The following is a 13,767-nucleotide window of genomic DNA, read 5'->3' as shown; positions in this document are numbered from 1 at the left end:
ATCTCTTATCACATGTTGCATCACAGAGTTTTTTTGTTTTTTTTACAAGTACTTCCATGAAATGTGCTTCGATGAACTGACTGCACTTATAATACCTTTGACCCATCCGACTAACAGAAAAAACCCACTCCTTCACTGTAGTGGACCTTACATGCCAATCTTTTTTTTTTTTTTTACTCTAATGGCGTCTTCCTCAGACAGCTTGCATTTGGAAGACCATACCACGATGCAGAAATTTAAATATAATGTGAACAAACCTCTTGCTACCCAACTGTCCGACTCATAAATCTAGCCTCTTTCATAATATCTGTTCATGAGAAAAAAAAAAAAGAAGAAAAAAAAAGACTGACAAATAAAAAACATAAAGCAATTCAATTTATCAGCTTCCACTATCGTTTGGAGTCTTGGTGGAAGCGCTCAGCACTACTTAAAACACAGTTTAAGATGAGTTTTAAAATGATTTTTCATTACACTGAAATCAGAATTAATCAGTTTTACTGTTATGATTGATAAAAAATGTTTTTATTTTTCTATTATTAACAAAAGATTAAAATGGTTGGCCTGTTTGCGATATCGTGACACTTTGAAATTTGATCAGTAGCTTTGAAGTGTTTGAATTAACGTTTAAGTAGAAAAGGAAAAAAATATAGTTAATTTTTATTAATAAAACATTAAAATGGTTGATTTGCTATGAAAAAAAAAAATAGTGTTCGATTTAATTTTTTAAATTATCATTTTAATATTTAAAAAAAAATTTTTTTTTGGCCAACGTACGCGAGTGCTACCCCACTAGCGAAATACGCATCGGGTCCAATGTTGAACGTTGTTCGATTGAGGGAGAAATCATTATTTTTACAAGGAAAGAATTTTTGCGTGTGTGGTGTGACCTAGTTTGTTTTATTTATTTATTTTGGCTTGAAATTAGTGCATGATTTTTTGTTATGATTTTATCTTTTTTTTTTTGTTTGTTTGTTTTTTGGATGGATATTTTTTTTTGCCGGAGTTTATGTAATTATTAACAGGAAAACTGGTGAAACTCAAAATGGAATCCAGGCTATTTTTTAAATATTATTTTCAAGTTTAATTAAAGTTTTACGATACATGCGTTACTTTTTTTTTTTTTTAATAAAAAATAAAACTTTCAAGTTCGTTTGAACTTTACTTATTTATTCATTTATTTTTTGGCTGGACTTAACAAACAAACAAAATGAAAGCCGTGCTGAAATAATGACATTATTTAGAAAGCCATTCTTAACATGGGGACGAGAGGGTGTTGTGGTCCTATTCTGTACTTTCATCTAACAATTTAATAAAAACAGGTATCGTAAAACTTTAATTAAACTTGAAAGCACTATTTTAAAATAGCACAGATCAATAAGTGCACTAGCACCAAATAACATTTCACTGTGTTTCGATCTACGACATTCGATGATAGGTAGGTACACATTACAACTTTTTGTTTATTTTTGTTTATCGCCACAAGTGTTAATTTTGATTTTCACCAATTTTCCTTTAAAATACAACTCAAATTGGGGGAGGAGGTACTTAAACCATTAAGAAAATAACGGTAACAGTGAATCTGAATAAGCACCAAATTTTTGTTTTGCTTTCATTTTTTTTTTTTTGTTTGTTCCGGCCAAAATAAAATAAAATAAAGTTCAAGCGAACTTGAAAAAAAAAAAAAAATACTAATAATAACGCAAGTATCGTAAAACTTTAAACTTGAAAATAATATTTAAAAATAGCGTGGATTCCATTTTCAGCTAGTTTGTCTTGAATTACTGCTAGTGCCTCAGGTAGTGAGCTGCCGAGGCTCAACATGCCACTGAGCAGGTACCTTGTGGATATAATAAACCCATTAGCAGGCAAGTCAGCAACACATGTAAAGAATTCTGCCCACTTCATGGAACTGATCAAGGGAGCATCCATCAGTACAAACCAAATGGTAAACCTAGATGTGGTTAGCCTGTTCACTAAAGTCGTCCCAACTAGTGAGGCACTAGCAGTAATTCAAGACAAACTAGCTGCAGACCTCTTCATAGAAGAGCGCACATGTGTACCATTGCCAAACTTAATGGAAATGCTGACATTCTCCATAGAAACAACCTACTTCAGAATGGGTACTGACCTATATCGACAAGAGGAGGGGCTAGCTATGGGCTCACCATTATCACCAGTGATGGCGAACATATACATGGAATACTTCGAAGACATGGCCTTAGGTTCAGCTCCTTTAAAGCCAACCATGTGGCTAAGATACGTTGATGACACCTTCATACTCTGGCCCCATCAGGAAGACATCCAGGCTCTCCTAGACCATGTGAACTCAATAAGACCATCGATACAGTTCACAATGGAGAAAGAAAAAGATAACCAACCGGCCTTCCTTGATATACTCATATCACGCACAGAGCATGGGTTTAAGACTTCCGTATATCGCAAGCCTACCTTCACCGGACAATACCTTAACTTCCACTCCCATCACCAAACATGGAATCGCACGCTGCTTACAACATCGAGCAGAGACAATAAGTAGCGATACCATTACATACCACCAAGAAATGGTCAGGTTGAAGAATACCCTCTGTCGTAACAACTACCCTGATAGCATACTATCCACCAGACGTGTTAATAGTATAAGAGAGGAGAATGAAACCCAAAAACCTCCAACGGTCTGTCTACAATACATACGAAGCATCTCCAAAAAGATTCAGAGAATATGTGCCCCCTACAACATCAGGACAGTATTCAAGAGCGAGTCAACACTCAGATGACACCTGGTACGAGTGAAGCCCCGCATGGAGGAGAACATGACCAAAAACTGCATATACTCCATCCCATGCAGTTGCAGAAAGGTTTACAAGGGTGAAACATGCTGCCCCCTTAAAGTAAGGGTGGAAGAACACCGAAAAGCGGTAACTAAAGGGGAGACGGAAAAATCGGGTATAATCAACCATGTCTGGATGGAGAGGGGGGACCATCGCCCCCTATGGGATGAAGTAAAAATAATAAACAGAGAGACCCACTGGAAAGTGAGAAAACTTAAAGAAACAGCTCACATGCTCGGACATAACAACCAACTGAGCAAACCAAGCATAGAGCTGAATGCAATTTGGACACCTCTGATAGAGAGAGAAAACCTTGAATAACAACATAGGTTTAACATTAACAAAAACCAACTAAGAATTGTCCTAGTGACATATGGCCGAGTGGTCCTAGACATTGTATCAAAGTTTACAGTTACCCAAAGGTGCTGAGTTCAATCCTGAACGAAGGCAGTAAAAAGTAACATTCAAAACAGAGAACCAGCAACTATGTCCCAGAGCCTAGCTGGAGTCTGAACACGGTATCCCTGTAATAATAATAAAGGGTTGGGTTTGAGACTCCTAATAAATGGTTCCCCAGTTCGATACAAAACACCTGATGAAGGCCGGAGGGCAAAACGGCCGAAACGTTGTGACGATAACAACCAAGATGAGGAAGTCAGACCGACAATCTCAATCACTGAATCAGAAAGTTCCTTTATCGAATCATACTGGGTTCCATCCGTGAACACTTCTTTTGCCATCCATCCCCAAAGATTTTCAATGGGATTGAGGTCCGGAGAACATGCTGGATGATCTAGCAATTCTATATTATTTCAAGAAAATAGAAGCATTTTCTAGCATTGAAATGTACTTCAATGATGTTTGCCGGACTTTCACTACTTGCAACTTTAGGGTCCCTGCTGACGAGAAAGCACACCAGATCATTAAAGACCCTCCTCCACAATGCTGAGTTGCAAAAGTCTCTTTGGGCAAATTTTTATCATGCCAATAGTGTTGAAATCCATCTGGACCATTTAGATTAAACTTTTTCTCATCAGAGAAAATTACATTTTCCCACTTCTCTTCATCCCAAGTCTGGTATTTGGCTGCATATTTAAGTCTGTTAGTTTTGTGCTGTTCAAGAAGACGTGGTTTCTGCAGTTGCTTTAAATGATTGAAACTCTTCATTTTCAAATGCCTTCTGATGGTTTTAGGACTAAATTCTGCTGCTGTTTGGCTTTTCAATTGACTTGAGCTCATACTGGAGTTTTTTTTTTTTACACTTCTTCTGATACGGCGATCTAGTGATGGGGTTATTTTTTTTGGTCGACCTGGACTCTTTTTATGCCCATATTGATCTGGATTTCTTAAAAAATTTGTGATGACCGTTTTGCTACGATTCACTTCGTTTGCAATGGATCAATGAGAGAGTCCACCCCTATTAAGCTCAAAGATCCTTCCTCTCTCAAACTCTGATAATGGTTTCCCTTTTGCCATTTATAATTTAGTAAGATGTTTTTTATCCACTAACAAGTTGCTTTTAGTAACATAGAAAGGTTTTCGTATTCATTTTTTTTCCAAACTAGCCGATTTTATTAAAGTGGTCTTATCATTTTGGCCAGGTGAAAATGTTTGTTTTTTAAAAAATAATTATTAGATCAGGGTTAAGGTTCCGAATGAAGCAGATTACATTTTTTTTCCATCCTATTTTCCCTTTTGGCAATGGTTTCAACCATTTGTTTGATTAAAAATTCGATAATATGCGTAAACGCTTACTTTCTTAAGTGGTCTTATGATTTTTTTTTTTTTTTTTACATAGGCATCACCACTTATCAAGGCCAAGAGGCCACTCAAGGATAAGGGTTAAAGAGTGTACAGTAGACATTGGACAATATAGTAATCATTAGTAATGAAAATTTGGTAAATTTGATAACTTATATAGAACGGCTCATCAAGAACTTATTTACGTTAAACTTGAACACAACCATATTGTAGTCAGCCGGAAAGCAGGAAAACGGAAGACAATTCCACAGGCGTGCAGTTCTAAGAAAGAAGCTTTGTTCATGGAATCTACGTTTAGGTTTAGGCACAGAGAAAGAGTAGGGGGAATTATTGATAGTGTGTACAGCTAGACGAGTGTTTCTTGTGAAAGTTTGGTGAGGGGGGACCATAGATTGAAGCTCAGTTGAACACCTTCCATGAAAATAACGATACATTAGAGACAAACTTGCAGCATCTCTTCTGTGAGATAGAGGTTGCAAGGAAGAGAAAAGGACATCTTCTACGAGGCTACGAAGTCTATTTTGAACTCTATCAAGGCAGGACAAGTCTTTTCTAGCAGTTCCTGCCCAGATGTGGCAACAATATTCCATCCTTGGACGTACCTGGCTCTTATATAGATAGAGAATAGCATCAGCAGTGAGATATTTACCGGATCGATAGAAAGATCCCACCATTTTTCCAGCGGCCTTGGCAACAGATTTGATGTACGTGTTCCATTTAAGATCAGGAGTAAAGGTCAAGCCCAGAAGCTTGTCAAAACTTGAGGCCTCCTGAAGACGAGAGCCATTCATTTCAATTGATGCCAAATGTGGATCAGAATGTTGATGATGTAAAGAGAGAAGCTTGGTTTTAGATGCATTAAAAGTAACCAGCCACTCCTTTCTCCATTGTACTACGTGCTCAAGATCAGAGGAGAGAGAATTGGAGAGAACTTGGTCGTTTACTGTCTTAGATGTGCTACCATAAATGGTAGTGTCGTCAGCATAAATGTCTACAAATGATGTAAGGATGTGATTTGGAAGATCATTAATGTACATCAGGAAAAGAGTTGGGCCCAGGATGGACCCCTGAGGGACACCGGCATTAATACTGTGAGCTTCTGATTTTTGCCCCTCAACTACTACTCTTAAGAACCTATCAGAAAGAAATGATTTAATAATTGAGAAGACATTTCCAGCTATACCATAGCTAGAGATCTTAGGAAGTAAACCTTTATGCCATACCCTATCAAAGGCCTTAGATATGTCAAGAGCAATTGCCATAGAAAGGTGGCCTCTGTCGAGAGATTTGCTAATCTTATGAGATATAACTGTAAGCACATCTGCTGTAGATCTAGCAGAACGGAAACCATATTGAGTGACACTAAAAAGGTTATTTTTGTTGAGATGGTTGATTACTTCTGTATTTAACACAGATTCCAGCAACTTACTCATGACGCACAGGAGACTTATTGGCCTGTACTGAGAGGGGGATGAGCAATCACCTGAATTCTTAAATACAGGGCATACTGATGAAATTTTCCAGGGAGATGGGAAACTATTCTCCTTAAGACAACGTTTAAACAGTTTTGTAAGTATGGGCGCTAGTTCTGGTTGAAGTTTTTTGAGTACTATAATTGGAATACCGTCAGGGCCAGTTGCTTTACTGGAATCAAGGTTTTTGATTAGCTTGGCAACATCACGTACAGATATACGTATATCACATAGCGTGTTTTCTGATACAGGAGGAAATATTGGGGGTTGGCGGCCTTGGTCGCAAAGGGTAGAATTAGCTGCAAAGTTCTTGACAAAGAGTTTGGCTTTGTCTGATGCTGACGAGATTACCTCAGGACCATTGATAATAGTTGGGATGGAGCACACGCTTCTGTTCAGGATTCTGTTTGCTATTTGCCAAAACTGGTGGGAACCAAGCCGCTGATCAGCTACTTTGGACTTAACAGATTGAGCATACAACTCTCTTGCATTCTTTATTACTTTCTTACAATGGTTGCTGGCAGTCCTGAAAGCGGCTTTAGTTTCCATACATCTATTACGTTGGAAGCAGTGGAAAAAGTGATTTCTGTGCGCAATGGCAGCCGCACATTCTGGAGAGAACTATGGCTGGCTGTTAGGTTTTTGCTGAAACTTTTTCGAGGGTATGAAACGGTCAATACCTACAATTAACCACTCCGTCAGGTCTAATACTATAGAGGAGAGGACACATCCTTTTTAAACATGATTTTGACCAGGACTGTATTAATTAAAAAAAAAACAAACGCGGGTTTGTATTACTGTACACATAGATTCGAAAAAGTTGTCAAAAAACAAATATATAACAAATAAATGTTATGAAAGGCAAGATAAGTTACTTTTCTACCAAACTGGATATAATTTTCGTGTTTTTATTCAATGTAACATGTTTATTCAGCTCGAAAAGCATACAGTGTTTACCGATGTATTGGAAAATTCAAAATGGCGGCCGACTCTCTCTTAAACACGGTAAGTTCGGAAAAAGGTGTAATAAAAAATAAACTAGACAAAATACTGTTAGAAATTCGCTCAGTATAAGTTACCGTGACATAACTTGACATATATTCGGTGGTTTTTTAATAGTATTTTGTCTAGTTTATTATTTATAACACCTTTTCCCGAACTTACCGTGTTAAAGAGAGAGTCGGTCGCCATTTTGAATTTTCCAATACATCGGTAAACACTGTATGCTTTTCGAGCTGAATAAACACGTTAAATTGAATAAAAACACGAAAATTATATCCAGTTTGGTAGAAAAGTAATTTATTTTGCCTGTGATAACATTTATTTGTTATATATTTGTTTTTTGACAACTTTTTCGAATCTATGTGTATAGTAATACAAACCCTCGATCATAATGTATTATAGTGTAGAAACCGCCAAAAAAAATTTTTTTTAAAGTTTGCTTTTTTTTGTTGCATTTTTTACTTTAATAAATAATTGATTAAATACAATAATGTGTAAGTAAGTCACGTATAGACGAGATACACACGAATATGCACAGGAGGAGGGCAGTCACGCAAGGAGCTGTTACACAATTTTATTAATAATATAAAGATCCCATGTGATAATTGTTTATTTTTCTGATATAATATGTATGTTTATAGTTTAATAATAGTTTTCATTAGCTTTCCTAATAGAAGGCCATGATTGCAGATTTTACAAAAAGGATAAAACGTTTATTTGTCAATTTATAAACAAGATAAGATTGCTAAAAGGCCGAAAATCTTTTATAACTGGCGCCCTAAAAAGGAAATGAAAGAAAAAGTTTTCAATTAAACAACTTACAATGGTTGCTTATCCCTTCTCTCTCTTTCTTCCTAGTTTTTTACTAGTACTTCGATCTAATGTATGATCATGGAAGATTGGTAACGAAATCCGAAACATTGAAACATGTCTGAGATGGCAATATAAGATGAGACTTTTTACGCCAACACCCAAAATTACTTGTTTTCGTAACTAACACGCGACGAACAAAACCGGAAACTGCCGAGCGGATGTTGCCGGAAATAACCGACATTTGCCGAACGAATTTTATCGGAAATTATCTCCAGTTGCTGAACACATTTTGTTTTCAGCCCCCCCCCCCCCCGAATAGATTTTTTGATTCTTATCATTCAACCTAATTTAAAAAAAAAAAAATTAGTTGCAGAAATTTGTTTATGATGTACGTACCCGTCACGGAACGTAGGTGCCATATTAAAAAAAGTAGTTTTATTTTTAACTAATAAACTCAAATTTTATAAGGAAGCAAAAAAGAATTATCGCGTCGTTATCTTAAAAAAAAACAAAAACAAAACAAAAACAAAACAAAAACTAACAGATAAGCCCACACTAATTCAAACTTGCGAGATCAGCCTTGTAATGCTACAGAGTTCACATTAATCGCCTTAAATTCTAAAAATAATTTTCAGCGCTTCTACACTATTAGGACGAAATTTCGGAAATCGTAAAACTGAATTTCACATGAAAACGATGATATCTACGTATTCCTCGAATTTTAAAGATGATTATATTAAAAAATTACGAAAATCGATAAGGTAGAAAATTATTTATTAAAGAAAATAAAAAATAGAATTTGATGAAAACGATCGTAAGAAGATATAGGGGAGTTCAAAAGAGAGGTAATTTTCCGTTTTGATTTAAACAAGATGGCGGCAATTTTTCACCTGCTAACACGATTAAAGTTTTTTTTTTTTTTAATAATTCAGTAATATTCAGGTAATTTCGACTGCATAATTTGGAAACTACGATTGTAATTTATTAGAATTGACAAAAAAAAAAAAAAAATCAGTAGAAACCATTGTTTTTTATCTGAAAACTCCATTTATCGTCCCAATAGTGCAGAAAGCGCCTACTTTTCAACATATATAAAATAAACTATTTGATCAATGTACGTGCTTGTTGGAATATATTTTCATTCCGTGACGGGTACGTATGCCATAAACATTTTTCTATTAATTTTTTTTATTTATTTTTTTAAGGTAGAATTCTAAATAAGAACTCGACAGAATTTCGTTTTGAAACTCACGGAAAATGCCGATATTTGCCGAAAGAATTTTTCTGAAAACAAAACAAAAATTCACATGACACCAATCACCGACCACTGGTACATATTTGCCTAATCATTTTTTTCTTTTAATAGTTTTCTATTGTACATAGTTGAATTAATCTTTTTAGTAGCAGGGAAACCGAACGTTGCCCGGGATTTAATGAGGATCAACGATCAATGATTTAATTGTGCTCTAAACAGAAATATTCATTTCGAATGTACCCTTGTCTTATCAAGGAACCTATTGTTGAATTTATATGCTGTGCTCTCCTACTTGTGTGGTGATAAAACTTCTCAAATTCATGTGTGGTGTTAGGCTGTATAAGAGTGTTAAATATGAAGACAACAAAAGGAAGTCTCATTTTAATATTTAATAAACAACTTTATTTGTCATCTTTGTTAGTAGCGTGTACAAGGGAGAAACAAATTAGTTGGAGAGTTCAGTGTTCGTGCGCGCTTGTATTTATAGTAGTCGTGAAAAGAATTGTAGGAGCATCCGTCCGATAGTAGAGACAGGGCAAAGGGTTAGTGTCTGGTGGTAGGAAAGAGTATGTGCGTGAAACGCACATGGACGCAAGTTTTGATGATAGCCATGTTGGCTTGTGATACTTTTGTGGTTTGCCGATTTCGCCTTTTATATACTTGGTCACGTGATTGAGAGCTGGCTTAGGAGAAAATGGATTTCAAATCTCAAGCTGCGAGAATTAACTCCTGCTGCTGTGCATGTTGCAAGTTCATCATCTACGTGAAAATCGAACTGTTCCTTTTTTAATTGGATTTTTTTCAATCATAGATACTTATCAGGGGGATTTTAACACAAAACCTTTATCTACGAATACTCCCAGACACATAAAATACATTCTGTTACATAGTCATTATTCTTTTTCAATGGACACATTTTAACACTCGGACCCACACATTGCATGCAGGGACAGTTGCAAAGGAATAAAAGAAAGAAAAGAAATATGATTCCATTTCTTTTAGTTGAAATTAAAGGCATTTATTATCAGCATTTTTCAACCACGCATTGCATCTTGTTTCAAAAGTCTACTTTGTTCATCTCATCTGCCATGTAGTTAACCAAACCCTGCCATCTTGACACAGGCTTAAAAGTCTCTGCACGTTCATCTTATGTCGGCATTCACCTTTTCCGGTCCTCGATACATGGTGCATTTTTTTCTCTTCAATTGTGATGTCACATTGCACACAGGCTTGGTTATTTGCGTATGTGTCATGCAGCTAAATATGCTAAGTATGCTAGCAGCTCTATTACAATTCATGTGAAATTTTTAAAACATTAGCTCAGCCGTTTTGGAGACCATAAGTATAAGACTAACACAAACACACACAAGCAAACACACAAGCAAACACACACACACACACACACACAAACACAAACAAAACGCTTTCTATATATACGTAGAGATTTCTCACTTGCTATTTTAGGTTAATGTGATACTGGCTGACTTACAGCATCTGTTTTATTCCTTATCAGCAATTCTAATTACTTATCTCACAATGTTGTGTGTCATGTTTTAAAAATGTCTACATTCTTACTTCATCTTTAATTACTTAAACACAAGTCATTTTATTATTGCCAAAATATATTTCACGCTAAATAATTTACGTGACTAAAATAGTAGTTAACTCAATTATCTCAAGGGAATTTTGAAAGTTTAGAAGAATTGAAAACAATATCAATAAGTACAGCGGGCGTTTTTAGTACATGGTACGACAATAATAACTTTTTGAATTCGTAAATAAAATAATGAGTATAACAAGCAAATCTCTCTTCACTAAAAAAAAAAGAATGAGATACTACTTTTTTTAGGTGATTACATGTGACCACTATAAAAAGCTTTTAGATTTAAGAGTGGGGAATCAGTTTAATGTAAAATAATCCCTCCATTTTGAGATCATTCTAGCGTTTTATGGCAGTTAACCACTTTTTTTTGTTGTTTTGGCCATGGGATTAAATTACGCATGTTTTTTGTGGTTATTGGGGGGGGGGGGCTACTTTTGTAGATTATGTATGATTGACAGTCGAACTTAGGATTGGAGTAAAAAAATATTAGTTAATGCTTGGTAATGGGGAATAATTTTATGTAAAATTTATATAGGAAATTGATCCCTCTCCTCAATTCTAAATAATTTTCTCTTTTCATCAAGTGTTTCAAGGTGTTCATTATTTACATGTGATCGTCTTAAAAACGTAGTATCTCATTTTTTTTTTTTTTTTTTTTCATTATTTGGATTATTCAGACTACTGTTCTTATATTGAGTGTTATTTTCACATTTCGGTGGATGTAACCTTCGACCTTCTTTATGTGTATCTTGATGGTTTCAGGAATTTTTCTGTCAAACTCGGGAATCTGCATGGAATTCCAAATGGAATGCTTTATTTAATCCACAGGAGTACCATGCTTTTATTCCCAGCCATGACCAGGTAGAAGTCTTAAGTTAATTTGCAATTATATTTTAAGTGTGGTCTCCACTAAGAATTAAACCTTCAACCTCCAGAAGAGTGTAACTTACAACTGAATTTTACCAAGTACTTTAACCATTATGGGTCCTTGCAAATACACCTGAAGAAGGTCGGAGGTTACATTGACCTGAACATTGTAAAAATAACACTCAAGATAAGAACGCCTTCTACTCTACTAGTTTCTTCCCCAGAACTACTAGACTCTGGAACTTCGTTTTGGATTCCTGTTTTTCCAACTGTACTGACATGCAGAAGTTCAAGTCTAATGTGAACAAACATCTTGCTACTCAACTACCTGCATAGTATCCCTGCAACTTATGTCCCCAACAGTAGCCCCCTACAGTGAAGTGGCACTGTGCCTTGTTTGGGGTGAAAATGGAATAAAAAAAAAAACAACCAAAAAAAAAAAACAACAACAAAAACAGTATTCCGAAATAATATGAATAGTCAGTCTTCATTTAATTCTGATTTTTGTTTGTATTTTTTTTTTTTTGTTGCAGTGGGGGGGGGGAGAAATTTTGCTGAGGGTGTTAATCTACAAATTTACCAAATAATGGTAAATGGAATCTTCAGTTTTGATACACATGGAGAATATGGATCATGCTATTTTTCAGATAGCATTTTCAAGTTATGCCCACATGACATAAATACCCTCGACAAACAGCTAAATCCCACTCCTACACAGTAGAGATCCCTAGATGTAAGAGAGCTTTCTACTCCAGTAGTTTCTTCCCCAAAACCGCTAGACTTTGAAATTCCCTTCCGGGTCCCTGCTTCCTCAACTGTACTGACATGCAGAAGTTCAAGTGTAACGTGAACCAACATCTTGCTGTCCAACTCCCTACATAGTATCCCAGTAGCTTATGTCGCTGATAGTAGCCCCTACACGAAAGTGGCAATGTGCCTTGTTTGGGGTGAAAATGTAATTTAAAAAAAAAAAGCTCAATTTTTATAGTATCTTTTATTTATTGAATTACTAGGGGAAAATACTATTCTTATTTTTTTACGATTCTTATTATTTTTTACTATTCTCAATATTACTGTTATAAATATTCTAATTATTATTTGTTTTACTGTTATTCATGTCATCATTGTGGTTGTTTCATTTATTATTACTCTATTTAGAATTTTACTTCTTTTCTTAGTTAATGAAGCTATTTTAGGGTTGATTAACGTGCTTTCTAACATTTTCTTTTTATTAGCGGCCCTTAATTTCTTAACTTGTAGACCACCTTATAAAAACAAAACAAAAATACCTTAAAAGAGTTAACTAATGTGCTTTTTAACATTTTTGTTTATAGTTTGTTCACAATTGCTTACAATATTTCTTCATAAACATTTTTTTCTTTACTTTTCATTATACAGGTGGAAACACATTGTTTATGCATTAACATGCTTTTTAACAGTGCTTAGTGGAGAATCTCAATTATTAACTTACCGACGACTTCATAAAACAAAACAAAATTTGCTCAATCTATGACATTGCACTAGATAATTATAGTTTAATTTGCTTTAGTTGGGGTAGGATTCTTTCAACAAATCTGTTCTGGTTTTGTTCCATCTTTCCACCGGGCAATGCCGTTACATGGGTCCTGCTAGTTTAAAAATAAAACTATTTGATTAATTTACATGATTTTTTTTTTTTTACTCACATTCACTCCTAACAAAACATATCACCATTTGGATGTAAGGGGCTATTTGGGACCATGCCTAGGAAAGATTAATAAAATGTTGGCTTATGCATATCAGTACAGTCAGGAATGCAGGTAGCAGGAAGGGAATTCCAAAGTCTAGCTGTTTGAGAGAAGAAACTATTAAGGTAGAAAGCTTTCCGACAATCAGGTACTTCAACAATGAAGGAGTGTGGTTTTGTTGCTAAGAGGGTTTGTCAGAGATGTGTCTGTCAAGGGGGCACAAGTACTCAAGAATTCATCAGAACCCATTCCATTAAAATACTTGTAAAACAAGTACAGAGATGCAACATTGCATCGATAGGACAGGAGTTGGAGCTTAATCGACAAAGTAAGACCAACTAGATTGAAGACTTTTTTGGACCCTATGCAAAAGGGAGAGACTAGTGGTAGACGCACCAGCCCACATGTGGCAACAATACTCTATGCATGAGCGAATCGT

The 13,767-nt window shown here is 35.4% G+C and overlaps 1 protein-coding gene across 1 annotated transcript in view; it reads right to left on the bottom strand.

Moving 5' to 3' along the window:
* The window catches only part of LOC145295902 (inactive rhomboid protein 1-like), a 131,993-nt gene extending 123,915 nt beyond the window's left edge, over nucleotides 1–8,078 (bottom strand). Inside the window, exon 1 of the mRNA XM_080141666.1 lies at nucleotides 7,886–8,078. The gene's annotated coding sequence lies outside the window, so the exon portion shown is untranslated. The remainder of the gene's footprint in view (nucleotides 1–7,885) is intronic.
* Nucleotides 8,079–13,767: the final 5,689 nt, after the last annotated feature.

Source organism: Euprymna scolopes, chromosome 16 (genome assembly GCF_053919585.1).
Source record: "Euprymna scolopes isolate OS-2025 chromosome 16, ASM5391958v1, whole genome shotgun sequence".
In the NCBI taxonomy this organism is placed as follows: Eukaryota; Metazoa; Mollusca; class Cephalopoda; order Sepiida; family Sepiolidae; genus Euprymna; species Euprymna scolopes.
This window is presented reverse-complemented; position numbering and strand designations above follow the sequence as displayed.